This window comes from Rhinolophus sinicus, linkage group LG05 (genome assembly GCF_036562045.2).
Source record: "Rhinolophus sinicus isolate RSC01 linkage group LG05, ASM3656204v1, whole genome shotgun sequence".
Lineage (NCBI taxonomy): Eukaryota > Metazoa > Chordata > Mammalia > Chiroptera > Rhinolophidae > Rhinolophus > Rhinolophus sinicus.
In genome coordinates this window covers 7,460,969-7,486,275 of record NC_133755.1, presented here as the reverse complement: position 1 = coordinate 7,486,275, position 25,307 = coordinate 7,460,969, and the positions used below count along the sequence as shown (strand labels likewise).

The 25,307-nt window shown below is 38.9% G+C and overlaps 1 protein-coding gene across 1 annotated transcript in view; it reads left to right on the top strand.

Moving 5' to 3' along the window:
• LOC141571503 (lysocardiolipin acyltransferase 1-like) overlaps nt 1–20,993 on the top strand; it is an 822,971-nt gene extending 801,978 nt beyond the window's left edge. The window contains exon 8 of the mRNA XM_074331707.1: nt 20,887–20,993. The gene's annotated coding sequence lies outside the window, so the exon portion shown is untranslated. The remainder of the gene's footprint in view (nt 1–20,886) is intronic.
• Nucleotides 20,994–25,307: the final 4,314 nt, after the last annotated feature.

Genomic DNA, 25,307 nt, shown 5'->3' with positions numbered 1-25,307 from the left:
GGAAGGAAGGAAGGAAGGAAGGGAGGGAGGGAGGGAGGGAGGGAGGGAGGGAGGGAGGGAGGGAGGAAGGAAGGAAGGAAGGAAGGGGAGACATGACTTAATTGCCAACTAGGCTTCATGTCTTAACCTTCAACACTCCATTTTTCCCCCCTCCCTATAACCCACCACTCTAACCAGCTGTGTTTCATCACTAAGCCATATCTGCCATTCTGCTTCTGCCTCCACACTTTATCCACATGGCCCCCCATGCCTGGAATAGTCTCCATCCTCACCGCTAGCTATACAATCTCTTCATCTTTTAATATTTAGCATGCCACTTCTTTTGGGGAGTCCTTCTTGACTATTCTAGGCCACGCAACAATTGCTGTCAATGATTGTCCTTCTCTACCTATTTCATGGCCAAATCACCCCTCTCAGGACATTATTCTGTGAGCCCCAGAGCTCAAATCCCTAGATAAACGCCCTTGGTGTGACCTGTCCTCTTCAGCCATGTGAACAGGTGTCCTTGTTCACCAGTAGTTCATAGAACGTGGGCCTCTGCTAACTGTCAGGTACTCCAGATGTTTGCCTGTGGGAGATAGATTTTTCTGTCCATATAATACACACTTAATGCCTGTACCAAGGAGCAGTGCTGCCAGATGGGCCTTGAAAAGGTGGCAAACTCAATGCTTCTTGATCTTCAGATTTGGAAGCCAGCACCGTCCTCACCTCAGCCCCAGCCTTAGGATGCAGCATTTCTGCCATCTGTGGATTTGTCCACCGGGAAGGCCATGACTAAGAACCACCCACTAGGTGGCTTCAAACAACACCACCTATTGTCTTATAGTTCTGACGTCATGCTGTTGATGGGACGAAGCTCTCTCTGAAAGCTTAGGAAAATCCTTCCTTGCCTCTTCCTAGATTCTGGTGGTTTTTCTGGAAATTTTGGGCATTTCTTGGCCCATAGATGCATCGCTTCAGTCTTCCGTCTTCACAAGGCGTTCTCCCTGTGTCTCGTTATCTTCGCGTGAACATTTCCTCTTAGGACGCCAGTCGTATTAGATGAGGAGCCCCTCCTACTCCGATGTGACTGCACGATAACTAATTCCATCCGCAACAACCCTCTTTCCAAAACAGGTCACATTCCGAGGTCCTGGGAGTTAGGAGCTTCAGCATAGGAATTCGGGGTGGATACAGTTCAACCGATAACACGCTGCTTTGTACAGCCAAGCCAAGAAAGCCAGGAGGTAGGGAAACAAACATCAGAGCCAGGACAAAAGGCGCAGAGGCAAGCGCAGTCAGTGAGACCGAGAAGTCACTGGGAATAGTTTCCAGGACTCCTTTTCGTTGTCTTCCAGCTTAGCAGCCAGGCCTGATTCAAAGCCGCTGAGGGAGGGTATGTGTGAAGTGTCTTGCAATAAGCAAGTGCCAGTTGAGGGCCCTCTTTGAGCAACAGTCTGGCCTTGGCAACCTGGCGGTATCGGGAGTGTGTGACCAGCAGCTCAGAATCCCCCAGAAGAGGGCAAAGAAGAAGAGTAGAAGGAAGGCTGACGATTAACTCTCTTGAGCCCCGAGTGTGGAGGGAATTAAAAAGGTCATCTCATACGCAAAATAAGTTTGGAAAATTGAATAGACTCAACCCCTCTTTAAAAAAATAATTTATTAATTACCCTGCCTGTAGAGTCTCACCTTACTGAGTCCTACAATTTGCAAATTAGTTGTTGGCCCAACTCAGTCTATTGAAGGGATAATGAATATTACAGAGAACCAGGTCTCTGAAGTTGGCTATGAATCATGATAATTATGAATGAATCACACCCTTTGCATCTTCAAAGCGCTCTCCCCTGACATGCCAGCAGAGGACTCAATCCGAAGCTCTCAAGTGGAGCTTGGCAGTGAAGGTAGGGCTTCAGTGAGACCACCAAGGGAGAGAATCTTGAACACAGGTAGAAGGGACATGGGTCCACCGCTCACTGCGCCGGAACTTGGTAAAGGGTGCCTTTGCCGTGTTTTCCTAGCACCAAGAAGAGACCCAGCTGAAGGCTTTCAAAGTGTGTGCCTTTAACTGCCTGCCTGAGCCCAGAAGGCTGTGCCAGAGTTTTGAGCAGCACTGTGGTCGCCCTTCTATGTTCAAAGCACTCAGGGACATCAAGTTTCTTCCAAAAATGAGATATTCCATGGACTAACTAGGTCACTGACAATGAACTATTGAGGGCCTTGAGAACTGCAGCTAGCGGAAGAAAACATTAAACAGAACGCCTTTTTCCTTCCTCCAATAAAGACCACTGAGGTGGGGGCACAGACGAGATTGTCCTAAAACAAAGTATAACTAACAATTGCAACTAAAGTGCAAACCAATGGATGTAAGCCTATTTCGGTAACAAAACCACAGGAGTTACCACTAGGTCGGTGCAAAAGTAACTGCAGTTTCAAAGGTAAAAAATAATTGCAAAAACCACAATTACTTTTGCACCAACCTAATATTTACTAGCACCCAGGATGTGTTAGTTTCTTACTAATTATTTTACAGACATGCCTCTGACAGGCTGATTTCATTACCTTCCATTTTTACTTGTTTTAAACATGAGGATCCTGGGGCTTACCTTGCTGATGTAACTTTCCCAAGGTCACACTCAGTGCAATTGCCAGAACTGGGGTTTGGACTTGCCTCTCTGTCACCCCCAGTCCTTGTGACCTGATGGAAGGAGTAGGACTTTGAGTTCTACTCGACATCGATTTGAATAGGGCTTCATACACAGCACGTGTTTTCAGCATGTATTCACTGGACAATGAATGACGGGACATGCAGACAGGTAGCGGTCTGCATTTCTGGGCCATTTCCAGCATGGTGGCTTCAGAGGGCCACATGCCCATCTGCTTCCGGGAATAGCCTTGCCCCTAGGGCACCCTGGACAGAATGGCTGTTGACACCTTTCCCAGGGCTTTCCCGACCCGGGACACTGCCCTGCTGCATGTGAATCAGCAGGGTCACCCCTTCTAATTATGATCGCTGAATTCAGAGCTCCAATTCGTATAATTATCATCGTTAATACGTGAGCTGTGCACTCCCACAGCGTTTGCCATCTTCAAAGTGTTCTGTGAACATTAACTAATTAATCTGGGCTACCAATTGTGCCAAGGCCCCAAGGGCTTGCACCGCTCAGAACTGGATGGTCCCAGTGGATGGCGAGCTCCCTTTCACTTGGGGGCCACAGCCCTCAGCTCCACTGCAGACACTGAGGTTGAAGCTTGGTCCTGCTCTAGAGGCTAAGTCTGCACTTGGGCTGCGAAGAGGAGGAAGATAAAGGCCTCACTTGGAGAAGCATGTGACCCACTGGTAGCCAGCAAGCACAATGCTTTACAATAGAAAGTACAGCTTCCCGTGCATTGATTTGTTCCAATGGCTCACATTCAAACTTCCAGTTCACAACTGAAGAAACAGGTTCCGGAGTGGTAAGTGACCAGTTCAAGTGCATTCATGGCACAGGGCAGAGCCTCACTTCCTAAATCCCCAAGCAATATGTTTGCCAAGTAGAATAACTGGAATTATTTCTGTAACCCTCAACTTGATGTACAAGGGAGGAATGAGAAGTAAACATAACTGAAGCTAGAGAAATTCAGAGGCAAGAGATAAAGTTTCCTTTCCATAAGTGAGGAAGACTTCCTTGGAGATTAAATTTGTGTTGGTCCTATTTACGTATTTTAATAAATTTATTAAGGCATAACTCACATAAATAAATTGCTTGTGACTATAGTATACAATTTAATACACTTTGATATATGCGCCACCATCACAATAATAACATATCCATCACTTCTGAACGTTTCCTGTGTCCTCTTGGAAATCCCCCTTGCTGTTCCTCCCCCACCATGACCACTACTGATCTGTTTTATGTCACTATAGATTAGTTTGCATTTTCTAGAACATAATGAATTTGGAATCATATAGCACGTCTGCCTGGCTTCCTTCATTCTCATAATTATTTTGAAATTCATTCATGTTACTGTGTGTATCAACAGCTCATTTCCTGCTATTGCTAAATACAATGACATTGTGTGGATGTGCCATAATTTGGGTATCCATCCACCTCTTGACAGACATCGTGTTGTTTCCAGTTTCGGGTTATTGGAATGAAAGTTGTGATGAATATCCACGCACAAGGTTTTATATGCACATAACTTTTCATTTTTCTTGGGAAAATACCCTAGGAGTAAAACAGCTGGGTCATATGGTAAGTGAATGTTTCACTATTTTAGAAATAGTCCAAGGGATTTGCAAAGTGTCTGTACCATTTTACATTCTCACCACCAGTGTATGCAAGTTTCAATGATTCCACAGCTTTGCCAGCACTTGATATAGTCACTCATTTCAATTTGGACATCCTAATAAGTGTATGGCAGTATCTCTTTATGATTTTAATTTGAATTTTCCTAATAACTAAAGATTTGAGTATTTCTGAAGCGCATATTGGTCATCTATATATGTTGACCGTCTGTCTATATATACCCAAACTCTGACTATTTTTTACAATGGTATATTTTCTTGTTATTGAGTTTTGATATACATATATATGTATATATTCTAGTTACACACACACACACATACATACATATCCTAGATATGTCTGTTAGCAGATATGTGATTTGCAAATATTTTCTTCCAGCCTACAATTTAGCTTTTTATTACTTTATTGTCTTTCAAAGAATACAAGCTCTTAATTTTGATGAAGTCCAAGTTAATTTTTCGTCTTCTGTATCATGCTTGTGATGTGTATCTAAGAAATTTTTTTCAAACCTGAGATTATAAAGGTTTTAGCCTATGTGTACTTCTAAAAGTGCTTTAGTTTTAGATTTTGCATTTATGTCTCTGATCCATTTTGAGCTGTTTTTGTATATGGTGTGAGGGATGGATCCAAGTTCATTTTTCTATGTATAGACATACAATTGTTCCAGCACCATTGATTGAAAAGACTCTCCTTTCTCCCCTGAATTACCTTTGCGTCTTTATCAAAACTTAATTAATTGTGTACCTGTGTTTTTACTTCTGAACTCTATTATGTTAATTTGATCTAGATATCTGTCAACACCAATATCACACTACCTTGATTACTATAGTTTATAATTCTCGGAATTAGTGTAAATCCTCCAACTTTATTTTTCAAACTTGCTTGGCCCATCTAAGTACTTTTCATTTCCAGAGGACTTTTGAATCTTCTTGTCAATTTCTAAAACAAAACAAACAAACAAATAAAAATACCATGCTGGACTTCTGATTGGAATTTTACTGACTCTAAGGACCAATATGGGGAAAATTTGCACCTTAATAATATTAAGTGACATGTTCCAGGAGCACAGGATACGTCATCATTTATTTGACTCTTCTTCAGTTTCTTTCTTGCAATATTTTGTTTTCCATATACACATTATGCACATCGTTTATCAAATTTCCCTGTGTTTTTTATATTATTTGATGTTATAGTAAATAGAACCGGTGAGAGCAAGCAAATATCCTTTCCTTGTTCCCAATCTTAGGAAGAAAGCATTCAGCCTTTCATCATTAGCTATGATGCTAACTGTAGGGTTTTTTTATGTTGCCCTTTATCAGGTTGAAAAAGTCTCCTGTTACTGCTAGTTTGCTGAAAAAAAAATTTTTTATCAGAAACAAGAATGGACGTTGAATTTTGTCAGATACTTCTTCTGCATCTATTGAGATAGGGTTTGGTTTTTTTTTGTTTTTTCAGTCTGTTAATAAGGTGAGTGCTATGGCCTGACTGAATGTTTGCAGTGTCTCCAAAACTCATCTGTTGAAATCCGAATTTTCAACATGGTGGTGGGGCCTATGGGCTGTAACATACCATCTTGCAAGAGCCAATAAATATTCAGGAATTTTGCAAGCTGATTCTTCTACATAGTTATTATCAAGTATTAAATTATATAAACTTACAATCATGTTAAAACAAAGGTAATGGATACTCAAAGCTCATCTTCTCCTAATTATTTTACTACATGTTATCGTTATCTATGCTCTTGAGGTTATTTACATCTATTGTGACTGTACCTTGGAACCACTGTACTATAATGTTGTATAGTATACACTCAGCATTCAGTGATGTGGCATTGAAGTCACCCACGACGAGTATATTTACACAAACTGGAAAATATTCTAATACAGGTCTTCATTTATTGCTGATTTTCTAGGCTTCAGAAAATTATGGAGAAAATATTAATGCAGATGAAACGTCAATGAGTAGCATGCCTATAGCTGAAACCCTGTGAATGAACATTGAGAGTACTATGAGTAAATACTCTTCCAGCATTTGAAAACGATTATCCAATTCGGCAAAGAAGTTGCTCACATTGACAAATGAGTGAAGTTCAGACATACACTTCTTTGTTGTTTCACTTTGATCTTACTTGTTAAGATAAATTAAAATATCAACTCACATTCATGTTGGAACACTACATGTCTGTCAATTGAAACCATGTTTTGTCTATGGATACAAGAGTTTGGCAAAAATTCGCAAAAGCCGTCTGTGAGAAGCAATTGCCTTTATGGAACTTACAGTAAAGAGTATTGGCTATTATTATTTGTCAATTATATAATACATATACTTTATATCAGCAAAATTAGACATATTTTTACAGAGAGCCAGTTGTTAAACATTTAGCAGCATACTGCTATCTAAAATTCCAATTTTTATGGGCCAGTATTTGTGCACAGACCTTGCCGTTTTCATACTCTATGGTGATTTAGAGAATCTACGATCTTTCAGAGAACAAAAGATTGCAAGGCAAAATGAGTTGAAGTTATTGTGTTTTTCTGGCTAATATTTTCTAATCTAATCCAGTTACACTGAATTATTGCCTGAGAAGAACTATTGAGACTGACCAGACCAGGATGATTCCACATAGAAGGCAAGAACCCCTGAATTCATTCATTTACAAAGTAATTACTGACCTAATTATAACTATGCCCTGAGTATGTCTAGAAGCAAGGGAACTACTGGCTTTGCATTCTGTTTACAATCAGAGACTCATTGTTGCTTCAAAAATAATGACCAACATCCATAAAACATTGGGACCTTGGCAAGTTTTGTAATTCAAGGATCACAGTGATTCTTCATTTTTTCTCACTTCATGACATTTTGTTTGCTGCTAAAGCAGCAAAGTCATTATTTTTTTACTTCCAAATGTGAAAAAAATGTGTGTTGCTATGGATTTCAGCTGTCATTTAAAAATGTAAACCCTGTGCCCGTACATGCTGAGTGAAAGGGCGAGTTCCGTGACTTCAGCATGGAGCAAGCAGGCCATGCCCTTCCTGGAGGCAGAAAATTCTTAAGAATCAAAAGGAGAAAGAAAATAGAGCCCTGGGGCATTGTCTAAAATCAGAGCCGTACTTGGGAAAGCACCTTTGCTGATCACTCTTACCGGGTCTTCCAAACAGTTCTGCAAATAACCTTTGACAGCAACTCTTCTACAATTGAACAGAGGCTTTTCCTACAGTTGAAATGTACATGCTGAAATGGGAGTGGGCTTTGCAATACCGGGTTTGGTTGTCTCTTGGTCTGGTTGATGTTTTTGTTTGTTTTATTAGTTTCTGTTGTACTTTTTAGAACTCTGAGGTCTATTTTAACATTTTCCAATGGTTAAACTACCTCTTGCTATGATATATAATGTATGACCCGGAGAGTTATTTATCATACCTCAGTTGCAGCCTTCTCAATATGAAAACAGAAACAGAAAATGTCCCTGAGGGGTTTTATACAAGTGTCTGGCCCAGGGCTCATTACAAAGTAGATTCTAAAAGAATTTCCTGTCTTACTTTTTTCCTTCCTCTTTGCCTCCTAGCCTGCCTGTTCACCCTCCTTCCTTAATTTCTTCCTTCCTTCCTTCCCAAGTTCTTTAACCTATAAATGATTATGACTGTAGTAGTAATTACAAGCTTTTTCAGGTCAAGTTTCATTGTGTTCCCAAAAACAATACGTGCCTGAGTTGCGAACTGACCACTGCCAAGAAAGCCACACTGTGGGACAGTGGCCAGCCAGGAAGCTGGGGCGTAGGGGGGGCTGCCTCCCGGAACCTCCCTCCACTGGGAGGGAGAGGGGACAGGAGAGCCAGGTCCAGCTCCAAAGTCATGCATCGGTGACAGCAGTTAGGACAAATATGGCGTCCCAAAGAATTCCGCAAAGAGAACTGAGAACATCAAACCCAGCTCACCTGTACTAAGCCTGAGGAGCATGGCCTGAATCAGACCTGCTCCCTGCCCAGAAGGGGCTCACTGTTTGGAGAAGACAGACACATAAATGATTCTAACACACAAAGTAAAGAGTGTTACCCCAGAAGGAGGCATTTGGGCGGGGCCCTGAGTAAGCTTCTTTCTCGTAGCAAGCGAAACATGAAAATGAACACGACTAATTGGCCTTCAGGTATGGAACAAGTGGTACTCAGCAGTCCAGGTGTGAGATAGGCAACAGAGTATCTGTCGCCTCAAATATGGCATATTTAAGGACTGAGTAGTGAACCCAGTAAGGGAAATCATACAAGTAGCAGCAACAGTAATAATATTCACAGATAGGATTCAGATAGCACCTACTTTGCAGCATCCACTATTCTAGGTAATTTAGTTCAGTATCCCTAATCCTCACAGCAAATGTATGAGTTATTTCTTATTTCTACTTCGTAGAGATGGACAAACAGGAAAGTGACATGTAACACAGCTTACAGAGCTCATTAGTGGCAAAGCTGGAAATACACTGAATCTGATTGGCTCTCAAGAAACTGTTGTGTCTCCTGGTATTTCTGTACCTAGGTCTATAGAGGCCAGGGGATTGTGGAGGATATCTTCAGAAAAGGACAAAGGGAGTAAAACTGAGAAACAGAAATCAAGTTGATATTGAAATTAGTTTGGTTTTCCCAGGTTAAGTGTGGAAATCCAAGGTTTAGGACTGGAGACAAGTTTAGAGAACGTTCTCTATTATCGGGTTGACTCTGTATCTGCTATGTCTACGAGTCAATTGTCAATATCCAGAGGTCTTCTCAAAGATGCACTGGCTTGGCCTGAGTAGCTGAGAGTACACCGTGTACTTATTTTTAGAATCCTTTAATGTTTTCAAATGAGTACAGCTCTGAAATAGAAAGACTGACCCATTTCGGTGACATTTTCCCAAGGATGTCACAACATTGTTTGTCTTCCCTTCAGCCCAGATAGAGCCCCGGTGTCCTGAATTAAAGGAAACTTTGCTTTGGGGAGATGAATGGAAGGGCAGTGTCGGGACACGGTTTAATCATACGTCATCGATACGGTCATACTTTCCACTTGAACAGCCTCACTCACCTTTAAAGTGTCAAAATCCACTGAAAACACGTGGATGTGTGTGCTTTGAATCTTCAAGGGCACACATTCCACCCAGGAGACAGAGAGAGTGTGAGATAATTGATGAAACACAGAGAAGCCGGGAGCATGCTAACAAGGGGAATTTCTCACATGTCCTTTGTGTTTCATTGTTAATAGATGAGGGGGAGAGCTCAGAGTGCCAAGACATTGCCCCAAGCCCACAGGGTGGGTAAGTGCTAGAGCCACACTTTCTCAGTGGTTGTGGAATGGAGAGGCTTTTGGCAAGGTCTGAATGTCCAGACTTTCTTAATATACAAACCACACAATTGTATTGTACTTTCCTTCCGTTTTTTTTTTTTTTTTTTTTTTGCTTCAATAGAAAAATAGAATGTAACTAAGTGAGTATTTCCCTGTATCTCTGTATCTCTAGGGGAGGTAAAAATGGATGGCTTATCTGCCCTAATGTAAAACAACAATAGCAAAAAAAGAAAGAAAGAAAGAAAGAAAATAACTAGTTTTGAGTTTGATAATGGTTCTCATTCACTGTGTTCTAGGCTCTGTGAGTTTGTTCATCAGTGGGTACCATGCCCTCACCGGACAGTATAGATAGATGCTTGCCTGCCTTTATATCCTATGCAAAGGACCTTTCCCGAGCCTCTTTGTTTATTTGGGGTCACGTGGACGATGATTAGTTCTGATGGTCCTGATGTTCCCACTGATGCTTCCCGAGAGACCTCAGTCTGCCACTGCTCCAGGACTCACACACCCACACCAGATTCCCGCTGCCTCCCCCAGCCCCCAACTGTTTGAATTTTCCACTCCCTCAGTGGAGGACGAGATGCTTGCTTGTTAGCCCTTGGCGAGGTGGCAGAAGAGACACTGATTTGCCTCAAGCTTTCAGTAACTTTGTCTTGCGGGCCATCCGGTCACTTATTCTAAGCCACTCTTGGGAGCCCACCAGACTCTGAAGGCATAATAACTCACCCAACTTTGCACAGCCTGGATCAGAAAGTTTATTTTCTTTTACTGGACTACCCTTGACCAGAGTAAGAAATTCTCCGTGGTGCACTATTCTTTTTAATTTTTTTTTTTTAACTCAATAGCTTTGTTATATTTTCAAACTCTTAAGGTAGATAGCGAATATCAAACTCGTAGGCAAAAACCCCCAAGGCCTGAATCCCGTGTCTTGTAAACCTGGTCTATTTGAACAACTGTGCTCGGCATGCACGGTTTCTAATTCCTAGAACAATCCTGAGTGAATATTCACGTCCTGTTTTACAACCAAAGACGCTATCTTAGGTTAAGTCATTTTCCCAGTGTGGTATCACCACGTAGGGGTGGAGCTGAGATTGCAAAGTGGGTTTTCCTTTACTGTTTCCACGACATCCAGATATTGTTCCAGCACAGGAACACAACCAGCCCCATCTCTGCAAACTGACTTCATTTCCGGTGCTGCAATCGAATGGGAGTGGAGCTAGCCAACTGGAAACTTCAACCTGTAGCCAGAGTGAAAGGGTATACTTTTCTCTAAAACAAGGTATTGAAGTGGACAATAGACATAGCTGTGGTAATTGTTTGTAGGAAGTCATTTTTCTGGCTCAAGAAAATACCATGTTTCCCCGAAAATAAGACATAGCTGGACCATCAGCTCTAATGCGTCTTTTGGAGCAAAAATTAATATAAGACCCAGTCTTATTTTAATATAAGACCGTCTTATATTAAAACAAGACTGGGTCTTATATAATATAATATAATATAATATAATATAATGTAATGTAATGTAATGTAATGTAATGTAATGTAATGTAATATAATATAAGGCTGGGTCTTATACAATATAAGACCGGGTCTTATATTAATTTTTGTTCCAAGGGACGCATTAGAGCTGATAGTCCAGCTAGGTCTTATTTTCGGGGAAACAGGGTGTAGTATATGGAGTGGAATTGAATGGAATAGAACGGAACAAAACAGAATAGAACAGAACAGAATAGAATAGAACAGAATAGAAGAGAGCTATTTAAAGGTATGACATCAGGATTTACGGTTATTAATTGAACATGCTTTTGCTCACTCTGTATTTTTTACAACACACTGGCATGCACTGCCATATTGTTATAGTAGACACTGTATCTAAAAAAATAAATAAGTCACAAGGGCCAGTGTAGGAAACAGAAAGAATCTGTGACTATTAAATTTTGCTGCACTCATGAGTTGGGAGAAATAGTCAAAACTCCCCAAATGCAGAAGGTACCAACCACAGTCTTTAGCGGATTTACTGATCAGACAACCTTATAAGTTCGGGGCATGTCTGCCTCTTTCCACACTGGGAAATTCCATGAGGGCATAAACACGCTTGGCTGCCCAGGGTCCTCTTAAAGACTTTCAGTGTCAAGGTGACATCGTGCCTGCGTCCAAGTCTTTAGGCTATCCCCGACTAGCTCTGTGTGCTTGGGTCAGACAGTCAACCTCTCTGAGCCTCAGCTGCCTGGATTAAAGCTTTTAGCAACTAGAATGGGCTTTAGGAACCATCTGATCCAAGTTTCTTATTTCAGATGAGCAGAGCTACGGTTCTCTGAGATGAGAGCTTACCAGAGCTCCCACACCTGCCTGGGCAGCTGAAGGCTGTGCCAAACGCCAGGGTTCTTCTCACACGTGCATGGCTTTCCTACTGTACCATCTGCCTTTCACAAACTTGGCAGTGTCCCCATTCATTTTCCTGGGTCCACAGCACAAAATGTATCCAACCCTTTATAATGACAAACTGAGCCATAATGATTTGAAATCTATTTTCATGCTTTCTTGAAATAAAAGATGGCCTGAGCACACCTCGTATTTTCTAGTTTTGTATATGAGGTTAAACAATTCAATAAGTAAAGTTCTTTTGAAGAGGACTCTAGAAAAGGCCCAAAGAAATCATCTCAGAAAGGAAGGCATTAGCCAGTTTGGTTTTAGGGAACTCAGAGACTGTATATGGTGAACCTCAGGCTCCAAACACTGTCCCCAGGAGAAAGAATATGACAGGCTTAACCTGGGTCAGCGACACTGGGTCAACAAGGCATAGCCACAGGGACAAAGATGTCACTCACATGAGGCTCCTGGAGGCTGTGAGCTCAGCTGCACACCACTCCAATCTGCCTCAACTCCACACTCTTTCAATAGATACACGTGCTGGCCCAGTACTGGGGAACCCCTTCCGCTGTCACTCACTCTCTCCAGCTCCCTCATGTGTAAACATCAGTGACATGCTTGGATGTTCAGGTTCCAGGAGTTGAAGGAAGCTGCAGAGCAAGAAGGGCCCCTCTGTGCCTCCCAAATTAACCCCCCACCCCAGTGAGACTCTGAGAAGACCTGGGAGCCTTCATTTGTCTGTCCCCTGGACAGTGGAGCAGAAGCTTAGGAAAGGAAGGAATTTGAGAAGGCCAGCACCAAATCATGACTTCAGACAGATTCAGAAGGAATCTGAAAGGCCATCTAAGCTAGTAACCCTTTAGGGTTTAAATTCTCTTTAGAAATGGTCCTGCTTAGAATTACTAAGCTTCCTGTTGCATACCTCCAGTGATGATGAGATCACTGCCTTAAAAATACCCCATGCCGTTGCTCCTCAGATATTAATGATGAAAAGTGTCTCTTTTAATCTGAACCTCACTTGTCTTCACTTAACACTCATTCATTGACCCCAATCTTTTCTCTTGACCACCTAGGGCATCTAATCCTTTTTCCATGAGACTTTCTTCCTCTGGTGCTACTTGTGAAAGGAGGGGTGTTTGTGGCTAGTGTCATCAATGTGCAAACTGTCTACCTTCAGTGACTTTAGTTCTCATTTTTCTATCATTTAAAAGAGTAAATGTTCTTAGATAAAGTAATTCCATATCATTTAACTATTCAAAAATAGAATCTCATTTCTTACTCCATTCTGTCAACTTTGAAATTATCAAAATATTGTAAATTAAATAATTCCAAGGATAGTTGCAACATGGTATGTGAGATAGAAGAAAAAGAGAATTAAAGACCTAAACATTTCAACCACACAGCACTTCGCTCCATAGTCCTGTCTTAAGGAAAGTTCTGGGTGGATCACTGGAGTATATATATCTCTTCAAAGTAGTGTTTTCATATTTTTCAGATAAATACCCAGAAGTGGAATAGCTGATGCTAAATAAAATAAGTAGACAGAAAAGGACAAAAGTTGTATGATTTCACTCATGTGTGGAATATAAAATAAATGAACAAAAAGAAACCATTGAACAAACAAAACAAACTCATAGATACAGACAACAGATTGGTGGTTATTAGAGATGAAGGGAATGGGAGAGGGAGAAATTGATAAAGGGGGTCAAATATATGGTGATGGAAGGAAAGGAGACCTTTGCTGGTGGGCAGGCTAGAGTGTATACAGATACCAAATTATAATGTACACTGGACATTTATATAAAGTTATTAACCAATGTTACCTCAATTCAAAAAACAAGAAGAAGAAAGTTTTGGATATTACCATCCCAAGAAAGATATCTTGCAATAGGCATCACAACCACAGTCTCTACTTTGCATATTCAACAGAGGTAGTCAGCAGTGATTAGCATGTCTTTTAGATGTAATTTAATGAAGACAGAAAAGCATATTTCTTCCTGAGCAAAAATTGGATCTAACAGCACATGATTCCACATTCTCCTACTAAAAAAAAGTGTGTTTTTTTAAAACTGAAAAAAAAAAATACTAAAGACAAAGAAGCAGGTGTTTTTTAAACCTACAAAGTTTCTATTTTGCAGAAATTATGATTTTTCCACAATTTCAAATGAATATAATAGTTAGTACATAATAGAGTATAAGTTATTCAAATTTGGTGCTAATAAAAAAATCTTAATAATACAAAACCTGCCTGAATAAAATTATCTTAAAATTGAAAACTTGCTATCTTATTAAAGAAAAACAACCATTTATTTGATTGTTCTATTTTTATGCACATTTAATTTCCACTGAGTAATACTGAATAAACCAACCATTCAGAAATAATTTTCCTGGAACACTGACAATTGTATTCTTTTTATATTTAACTCCATCCCCACATTTCCAATGTCTTGCTTTGCTATGAGCTTTTTCTGATTTTTCCTTCTTTCTGAATTCTCTGGGAGCATCGAGCTGCCTTCTGCCATTTCCTCACCTGCTTGTTTCAGGAGTCAGCCTGAAGCGTCTCAAAAAACAGACGTTGAAATCTCAGACAGTCCTGATAGCTGATCATCTCTCCCTGGGTATTTTGTCATTATGTAGAGGTCCTGTGGGGCGGGGGGAAGAATAACTTCCTTCAAAACTTATCACAGAGCTTGTCACAAAGTACTTATTTAATAAATGTTCATTTAATGGCTTCATTGCAACAGAGAATGAAAGGCTTGTGACATTGTCCCACAGAACTGAGCATCTATCAGCTAGCGCCCCTGCTCTTTCCAGGGGAATATCTTCTATCCATCATTTCTGTTTCTTGATACTCCATCCAAGGAATAAAACCAAGTCTATTTCAATATCTTGCTGACGAACGTTCTCAAATAGACCAACAAGAGCTCTTGTTAAACCTTAGACGGGATATCAGTTGTAGAAGTTCCAAGTATCACAACACGACTAATTTATTGCTACATTAATTTTGACACCTTTATTTACAGTGTGAATTTCAATGTGAATTTGATGCAGGACTCTTCTATCAATTGTTTTTCCAAAACTTGAATATATCTTAGAATGTCTTAATTTTAAAAATCCTTTCTTAAAAACAGCAGGAAAGATTAAATTGCTCTCTGCTGATAAATTCTTTGATGAGATGTTTTATAGTTTAAGCTAATAACCCTTTCTGTATTTCTGCAGTAAAACAGTCACTGATTTAAAAAGGTAAGAATGATTTCTTTAATTTGTAAATTAGAAACTGTCACTCCAGGGAGGCATGACCTGACAGATTTACACGTATGGAGAGTGTTCATTATCCCAAAGATGACAGGACAGGAGAGCTTCTGGTGATCTGTGGATAATAGATTTCTAAAATAATACCACAAAGAATACATCATGATGAAATAATGCACCATAGCCATGAATGAAAACAGATGTTATATATAACATTTTTTTTTCAAATGCACATGCAAAATTTATTACACTGGCTTCACAGATGCCCCACGGCTGTTTCTAAAGGGTTAATGTAAATAGCAAGAGATTGTCTTATTTTGGTTGAAAATATACATATGAAACAAACCGCAAGATTTTCTTGCATTGAAATTTGTGTTACTCATGTCACGGTTTCTATTTTCAGGTTATCACTCATGCTGTGACTATGTCAAATTATGCTCAGAGTATGTTAAGGGGAAAAAAGAAACAAAAACATAAAATCAACAACAACAACACTACATGTAAGTCGGGATTCTCGTATGTGGTAAGGCATATTTGTATGAGAAACCCAACTTCATCAGCTGTCTGTATTTAACGTCAGGTACAGATCATAAAGGGTGAGATATTCTAGAGCCTTGAAACCTCCCATCTTCAAATTCTGTTTTCCAGGGATGGAAATATTGGTTTGTAATGGTCTGTTTTCTATGTTCCTTGTGAAAGGAAGATATGAAAACCATTAGGTGGGGAGACAGGGATGGTCTTGCATCTTATGATGGTCTACCAGGGAGGTCATCAAAGAGCAAATGGCGGGAACTGGGCTCACAGCCAGTCTCTTAGAAAAGACATGTGATTGGACCTCAAAGTCTAGCTGCTACCTTGAAAATAAGGCCATTCCAAAGAGGTCTTCATGCTTTCTCAGGAAAGTTCATGTTTTGTCAAATGTCTGCTCTGTCTACTTCTCAGTGTCATCTGCTGCCCTCCTCCCTAGTCCATAATCTGCCCTCTGGCCACACAGAGTTCCTTGCAGACCCCAAGTGCCCTTATGTACATGCTGTTCACTCAGCTGGGACAGCTGCCTCCACTCCCCACATCTCTGAGCTAATCCCTACTTATCCTTCAGAGCTTAGTATAGGCATTACCTCTTATAGAACGTTCAGTTCCTGGCCATCAAACGGGGCTCTGTTTTGTCCTCTGTGCTTCTATGACAAGACTTGGAATAAATAGGGCTGCAAAGATCCCAAGGTAATGCAAGGACTAGTCTGTTGGTTTAAATGTACAGGGCAGGACTGGAGAATATCCCTGTTCTATTATCAGAAAGTACTTTCTCTGAAAGACCTGAGTTTTTTGCCTTCTCCTCAATTATACCAAACAGATAGTAAAATGTAAGCACAGAGATGTAGGAGCTGGCAGTAAGCCTACCTACGTACTCACAGGATCCCTGGAAATGCAGGTACAGTCTAAGAACATCCCTTCCACCAGAGCCAGACAATTGTCGGTGGCTTTGGCCATCCGTATGGATTGTGCCCGATTTATCTGTTCAGTCTGTATCCTCCCTCTTCTCTAAGCCCTATTTCCACCTTTGCTACTCCCTGCCTGAAGTGACAGATCATTGAGAACAAAGATTGCTGCTTTAGTACAATTTAGTTAAGCTAAACAAATATGTACTTGGTGCAGTGGATACAGAGGTGAGCAAGACTGCCATGTTGGGAAACCTTGCTACTGAAAGTGTGGACCCTGGACCAGCACAATTGACATCACTTTTTAGAAGTGCAGAATCTCAGGTCTCATCCCAGACCTACTGCATCAGAATCTGCTTTTCAACAGGGTCCTCGGGATTCTTATGCATGCTGCAAGAAAAGGAATGTTGAATAGTCATCAAGTTCATGACACAGCTCTCTAGGACACAGCGCAGTCCATGGTGGGCCAGGAGACTTCTTTCTGAACCCACGTTTTGCTTTGCCAATACTGGTCATAAATGCTTGCCCTGCTTTCTCCACTCGTAATGCCCGCTTCATCCTGACTATGGATGCTAAATATTTCCATGGCTACCGTGGCCTCTCCACTGACCTGCCTTATGTGTAGCAGGTAAATAGATGACACATATAGCAACTGAATGTCTTCATAGGAACTGGACTGTAGAAAGGTAATAGGTGATCACAATGATGGTGGCCCCATCTTCAGAAGCGCTGGGACAATCAGTTTGTTGAATGGATAAATAGATGTTGTTATAACATAGGTCGGTTGGAAGATAACATTCTAGCGGGCACTAAACAATGTGTAGTAAGCATCCTTCTTTTCTAATCGCTCAGGAAACTGAGCCCTGGGTTGCTCTGGAAGGTTCTCCAACTTTTCTGTCCCCCCACATTCTCTATCATCTGTAGCCTGGTCATGACTTCAAAATGTACAACACATCGGTCTGCTTCACAGTGGGACTGTCTCCTCAAAATGGCCCCAATTCTCTTGCTGGATGGCTTGGACAAGTCTACCATTTTACGAGTGAACTACGTTTCCTTCATTCCATGACCTCATCTCAGTTTCTTCAATTTAAAACATTTTCCAAGTAAATAACAGAGTTTCCTTCAGAGTTCTTCCCAGTTTGGTGAGAACCCCAATTTGTCTCAGTGTGACTTTTCTATTTAGGAAGGTGGCAAGTACCGCTGATTTGGTTTTAGTGAATGCTTGCTGTTGGAATGAATACAGTGGGGTCAAGTAACTTGTTTCCTGTGGTCGGCACCAGGGTTTGGGGGAAGTGTAATGTATCAACTAAAAGAATGGAAATGATGCAAAGACTGGACAGGCTCACAAGGCAGTGACAAGCCCTCCAAGATAGCAGCAGCAGACATACAAAGGAAGTCCAGATGGCATCCAGGATGGCATCATTCCTGTGGGCTGGTGGTTAGAGATGTCCCACAGGAAGGGATTGGAAATAATAAAGATTTTAATGACTTATTATGAGTTTATATCTAAAACTGGCTGCACTGTGGCAAAAATAGTGGTCAGAGAAATCAAATTGTGTTATGGAAAATGTAACTAAAACAGATGATTCTTTTCCTGGAGATTAAATTTCTCCCAATTAAGATGGTTATTTCCATGTTGGGGTGTGGGGAGTTTTTCTTTCTAGATTGATGAGTAAAGCAAAATATGATGAGCAGGAAGGAGCCTACTCCTGGAAAAATAATTGAATGTAAACATAATTAACAGAACCTAAAAGTTACTGTCCAGCGTTTCCTTCTACAGTTGCAACCAAGGGTCTTTTTCACTTGCCCACCCCTGGAGGTCATTTTCATCCTCCACTGCTTTCCAAGAGCGGAATCTTGCCTCTTTCACCTCTTCCTTTCTCTCTCATGAATAATTTCCTCCTGGCAGGAAAATCATGCCAAAAAGCCTTCATTATTTCCATGACATTGCTTCTTCATGTTCTATTGTAGTTTTTCTTTTTTCTTTCTTTTTTTTATTTTACCCTGGGGACTGCACACCCAATTCCTGAACTGTTTTGTGTTTTTCAACGTGTGAGTTACCACATGCTCTTTTAGAAGTTAAAGCTTTCCTTTCAAATCACCAGACTAACACTGGCTGGCTTATAAGCCCATTGGTAAAAGACAAATACATTTAGGCAGCAATAGGGGGAATCTGATGTACTCGTTCAGGACTTGGATGCTCATTTCAGACAGATCCTGGTTCAAATCCTGGATCCATCAATTTCTAACTACGGGAATTGGGTAAAGTACTAAATACCTTTAAGTCTCAAGACCATCACCAGAATATATCAATAAAAAATGAACCCACTTAAAGGGTGGTCGTGAAGTTTAAATGAGATAATTTTTCTATAAAATTGTTAGCATTGATTGGAATTTAGAAAACAGTCAATAAATTGGAGACATTCATATCAGAGGAAGATTGCTAGATGATCGACGAACATCCATAGTAAGGTCCTGGGAACCAGTTTTTAAATCAAATAAATTTGAATCTCAGCTTTGTGGCCTTTGGTAAGTAGCTCTGAACATAAGTTTAACTTATAGAAAATATGTAAGAACTGTGTCATTTTTTTAAGCTTGAAAGAAGCACCTATAGGTTAGCCATATATCAAGTGTTTAAATCATGATTTCATTTCATTTTGTGATATGTACTCATGAGTCATCCAGCAGAGGAGAGGATAAGAGATGATCTCAAAAATATATCCAAAATAAAAAGATGAAGTTAATAATTGAGGGTCACGGGCTGCATTAAAGTTTGGAGGAGAAAATAGTAAAAGTTGTAGAAATAACCTGTACAGAAATGCTTAACAACGTTCCTTATACGATGATTAGACAATGACCAAAATTTGACGTTAGACTTTCTAAAGGCCAAAGGCAGAAGAGAAATGATCAGTAGCCATGGGTTAAAAAAAAAAAAAAAAAAAGAGTAAATTTATGCAAAGAAACAGTTGTTTGTTAGTTTTTTTCTAACATGAGAGGTAACTGACTTTTTTCTTGGTTTGTTTTATTTTGCTCTCCTTCTGAGTCTCTTTGCTGGGTCAGCACAATGTTACATGATACTGTTGGAATTCTGCTGGTCCCTTAAGGTGAAGGGTATCGGAGAGTCTCCCCAGCAGAAGTAAATTATCCCCGGGACGGAGAGAAGCTTCATTTCCAGCTGGCGGGCAGCTGGTGTGAATGCTCGACTTTTTGATGAATGGAGTCATTACATTATCTGTCTCCTGTATTCTAGACCACCCAGCACCTTCTTGGCGTTGTCTGTGGAGGAGAATAATGGCCCCTTTGTTAAGCTCGCCAAAGCAGTGCTTCTGCAATGTGACCCACTGAAGAACTGTTTCTGGGCTGAGCCATTTCCTCTCTGAGAATGTGGCCTGTTTTGAGCATGAGAGTGCTTTCTGAAGGCTAGAAAAGTACCATGCTCACCAAAGGCACTCAGTGACAGTTTAGGTCCCTACACTACCACCTCCGCCAGCATCGTCATCGTCATCGTCGTCACAGACATCAATAGCATTTATGGAGAACTTTATAACACATGCATCACATATATTATCTCGTTAATTTGATCAACATGTTTACAAGGTTTCGTTCTTATACATGAGAAAGCTGAGAACCATAGATAAAATAATTTGATCAAGATCACACAGCAGCAAAGTTGCAGAGTAGGGGTTCTTGTTCCAAAATCTATGCTCTTCCTGATATACAGTAAGAACCCCAGAGAAGGACCTCAGAGATGAGATATCTACATTTCTGTACTCATCTTTTTGAATATTTCAATATTGTCAAATATTCAACAAATATTTGTTGTGTACCTACAATGGACCAGATACTATTCTGAGCAATGGAGTGAACAAGACATAAAAAGTCCTGTCTTTTGGAACTTCTTATTCTAGAGGTGGAGACAGACTATAAAAAATTAATTTGGTTTGGGGTCATTAAACCATTTTTTTTTTTTTTTAATTTTGTCTTATAGTTCAGGGTTTTCTGCCGCAAAGCCAGTCTCAGACCACTGTTTTTTTGAAGCTATAAATGTCCTGGGAAATTTATTCCATGCTAATGCTACACTGTAAAGAATAGCAATAGTGTCACTAACTTCAAATGATTCTTTAAGAAATACATGTATGTCCCCTATTTTTTTTTTTTTCCAAAACATAACTAAAATACTTTTCTAGTAGCATTTCACTAAACATTCTAGAACCACAGACACCGGTAACAACAGAGCCTTTTCCTCTTCTTTTTCAGATTCATCACAATTGAGATAAGAAGTTGTTCAGGTAATTTTAACGTATAAATCCACGGGGGAAAACTTAAAAGCTTTTCTTAAATAGTTTGGAATCGCTGTTTTTGTGAGCAGCAGTAAACTGGTACTGATAAGTGGTTTGTGTTTTCTAAAGTGGTAAGATTCTTTGATTTGCTAAAAACAAGAAATGGTCATTTGTTAGTGTCAGATTATTGTTGCAGGGAATATAATATTTTTGTTTAGAATTTTGGTTTCTTGGTATTTCTTGTTCTACTTTATATGTCATTGTTTGGGCGGATGATAATTTGTAATTTAGACCTACTTCACCCAATTGTGACGTTTTTCTCCAATCAAGATTCCTCTATTGGAAAATGACTCTGCTTCTTTATAAATGTTTGAATAGGTTAATTGGACCAAAGTAGTGTTCCCAGTATGAAATATATACACACTATGAAGTTTTCCCCAACATTTAAGAGCTCACGGATTTGCTGAAAAATTTACACTGAGCCAATCTTTAAGTGTAGCTCAAAGACCTTTTCAAAATTCTTGTCCAATTACTCGTTGACAATCTGATTTCCCTTTTTGCCGAAAATGTTAATCTTGATTTCCTCTCTATCATTGTCAAGTTCAGTTTCTCTACAGGTTACAGAAACTTCAAAGCACTTGTAAAGCAATCTTTATGTAGACTACTTCAGGATTTATATGTATGTTTTTGTTCGTTTGTTTTAATTCTGGTTCTAAACTTTTAGTGTTGTCTTTTCCAAGTCTAAGTCAGCAGTTCTTTAATCCATTCACATTTTCAGAGACTCTACAAAGCATTCAACCTCACAAAAACAAAGTCTTTATTTTGCATTCACTAGTTTCAAAGGGAGTTAATTAAATTAAATAATTAACATAGCAAGTAAAATGCCAAAAACAGGTCTGGGACCAAACATGGCTAAATTGGTAAGCATTAATTTTAACTGGTGAAGAGGGTACCATCCTGGTCTAATATGCCAAGAACAGTAATAGTTAACCTGGCAAGACAGTTAAGTGGGGGTTAAGAGAGTTTCTATTGTATTATCAAAGATTAAGTTATTGGTAAATGACATACATTTTTTAAAAGCTATAACTTCTGATTGATTTTCTAAAATATTACGTACTGACATGTAATCTCATTGTATTATTACTAATTTTTATTATTAATTATATTTATAAAATATATATTTGTATATAATATATTACTGATTTTATTATTTATTATATAATTCATTATAAATACAATAAAATATTAATGATGTTGGATTCCATTAATATGTTTATGTATGTATTTTCTTCTATAAATTATCTATTCATATCCTTTATCCATTTTGATTTTCTTTTTTCTTATTACTTTATAGAAGTTTTGTGTATGATATCATTCATATATGTATGTATGTATATATGTATAAATCTATATATGGCAACTATTTTTTACAAACTTCTTTTATTTTAACCTCAGATATGGTGTTTTTGTTATTGAGAGGTTTGAAATTTTAATATACTGAAATCTATGAAGCTTATTTTTATACTTTTGAGGTTTGAGGTACAATTTAGAAATGTCTTCCAAACTCTGATTATAAGTATTTGCCAATATTTTCTTCTAGTGTGTTTATAGTATGATTTTTTAATGAACTTAATTAAGCTTTGAATTTATTATGTATAGGTGAGTCAAGGATAAAGGATTATTCCTCCTCCACTCCCTCCCCAAGTCTAGTTAGTTGTCCTGAAAATACTTACTCATTAGCCATTTAAAGTACCACTTTTATGGCACACTCAACCCCACCATATACGAGTACACGCATAGATTTCTGGATTCTCTATTTTGTTTTATTGAGCTGTTGATGAACTCCTGTGTCGACACCAAGGTCTGTTCATTACAATGGCATTATATTAGGTTTAAATATTTGGTGGGTGCAAGTCTTCCCTCATCATTCCTACTTTTACAAAACCGTGTTAAGCATTTTAATACACTTATTCTTCCTGGAGAAGTGAAAAAAATAAAATAAAATTCCTGTTTCATTAAAATTCTTATTTCTGTTAAGTTGAATATATAGATTAGTTTAGCAAGAACTAGCACCTTTACAATGTTGAGATTTTCCTATTCAAGTACAATGTATTCCAATCTTGTTTACCTTTATCTAATGAGTTTTATAATTTTGTTCACATAGGCTGTACATATTTGTATTTAAGCTAATACCTAGTTATGTCATATTTCAATGTTATTGTGACTGTGGTAATTTTTTATCACATGTAATATATAATTATTATTGCAATACATCAAAGTTATTAATTTATAAATATTTTGTAATGTGCAAACTTACAATTACCAAAACTTCATAAAACAATTTTAGTTGATCTTCTTGGATTTCTAAGTAGACAATCTCTCCAAAAATAATGACAAATTTGCCTTCTACTCATCAATATTTATAACTTTTAATTTTGTCTATTTAATCATTTATTTTATACTTGATTCAATCTTCAAAGTGGCAGAAAGAAAAAAGGGAAAATAAATAAAAAATAAGGGTTAAAAGCAAATATGAAGAATAGCCACTGGAGATCCAACACCTTTTTAACCAAGATCTGAAAAGGATCACAGAACAAATAAAAAATATACATACTCTAAAGATACTAAAAGAAATGTTCCTTGAAATAAGAGAAGACCGGAATCCCACTCCACCTAGTTCCATCCCTATTGTCTGAGAATGCTTCTCCATCTCATTGAATTTAAGGTTGATCATAGGACTTGCTTTGGCCAATGGAATATGGGTGCCTTTCCAAGTCAAAGTCTGAAGAAGCATCACATGATTTTAGTCACCATATTGAGCTTCTGAACTCTTTTATAAGAAAGGCATGCTCCTTGGGGCAGCCGGCTGACTCAGTTGGTGAGGGCACAGTGCTCATAACACCACGGTCGCCGGTTCGATTCCCATAAGGGCCGGTGAGCTGCGCCCTCCACAGCTAGATTGAAAACAATGACCTGACTTGGAGCTGAGCTGCGCCCTCCACAACTACACTGAAAACAATGACCTGGAAAAACACACTGTTCCCCAATATTCGCCAAAAATAAAAGAAAGAAAAGGAAAAAAGAAAGGCATGCTCCAGGTATCAAGGCTCCTTTAGCATGAGCTCCAGACACATAAACACGTGTCCCAGCCCAGGGCAGTGACGTGAGCATGAGCCAACAGAGTTTACCTAACTCAGAGAGAAGCCACAGCTGCTCAGACAGTGAGAAATAAATGTTATTTTGGTAAGATACTGTTGGATTTTTATTAGGTTGGTGCAAAAGTTATTGTGGTTTAAAAGGTTAAAAACAATTGCAAAAACCGCAATTACTTTTCCACCAACCTAATACTATATCATCACAGCGAAAACAAATATGCATAGTATTACAGGAAAAAATACCACAGAAATAAGATCAAGTTATATTTTGATGAAGTTAGTAAACTTCAAGGATAAAGAAACATACCAGAAATCAGTGTCTAGGTTGAGACTACTAAAAGAGGAAACTGGATTTCTCCTGTTCAGACATTGCTTCAGCAATATTAGAAAATGGCATAATTTAAAAAAAAGAATTCTACAGAGATTTGAAAGGAAAGTTGTGTGACCCAAAATGTTTCGATCACCAGCAAAGTCCTGTGCATAAAGACAGCAATGAAATGATTCTCATGATAAAAGCTTCTAAAAACCAGAACATCTGTGATCTTGAAAAATGTGCTTGAAATAATAATCAAAATAAAGATGTCATAAGTGAGGAATTTATGGTTTATGAATAGAGATAGTAAATATGGAATCAATTTAAGTATGGTATCACGTCAGAATAGATATTTCGAAAGATAAACTAGTTAATATAAAATAGTAGGTATTAAACTATTATTGTTGAGGTTCACATTCATTCCCTAGTTTCAGTTTAATATAGTTTTATTTCCTTTATTTCTTCCTTTCTTACTCCCTTTCTTTTTCATTTTAAATTTTCCAAAGACAACAGTTAAGAAACATTTACTAACTTCCCCAAATAAATTGAATAATTTTAATAATATTTTCCTAGATTGTATGGGAATATTCTTCATCATTGCCCTTTAAACATCAACATCATTTTTCACTTTTAAATGTTTCTTTTGATTTTAATAACTTGAAACCACTATTAATTTCTGAGTTTCCATTTTGTCATCTAAATACATAGATAGACATTACAATACATGGTGTTTCCGTGAGAATTAAATGAGACACTGTATGTGAAAGTAACTTGAACGGAGAAGAAGCTCAACAAGTGGCACTTGGACCTGAATACATAATTCAGGAGTCAGTACAGGACCCCCTCCCAGACATATAAAAACACCCAGTAAATATTTTTATGACTCACCAGACCGTAATTTCCTAGAGAACTGGGGCACCGTCTTTTTAT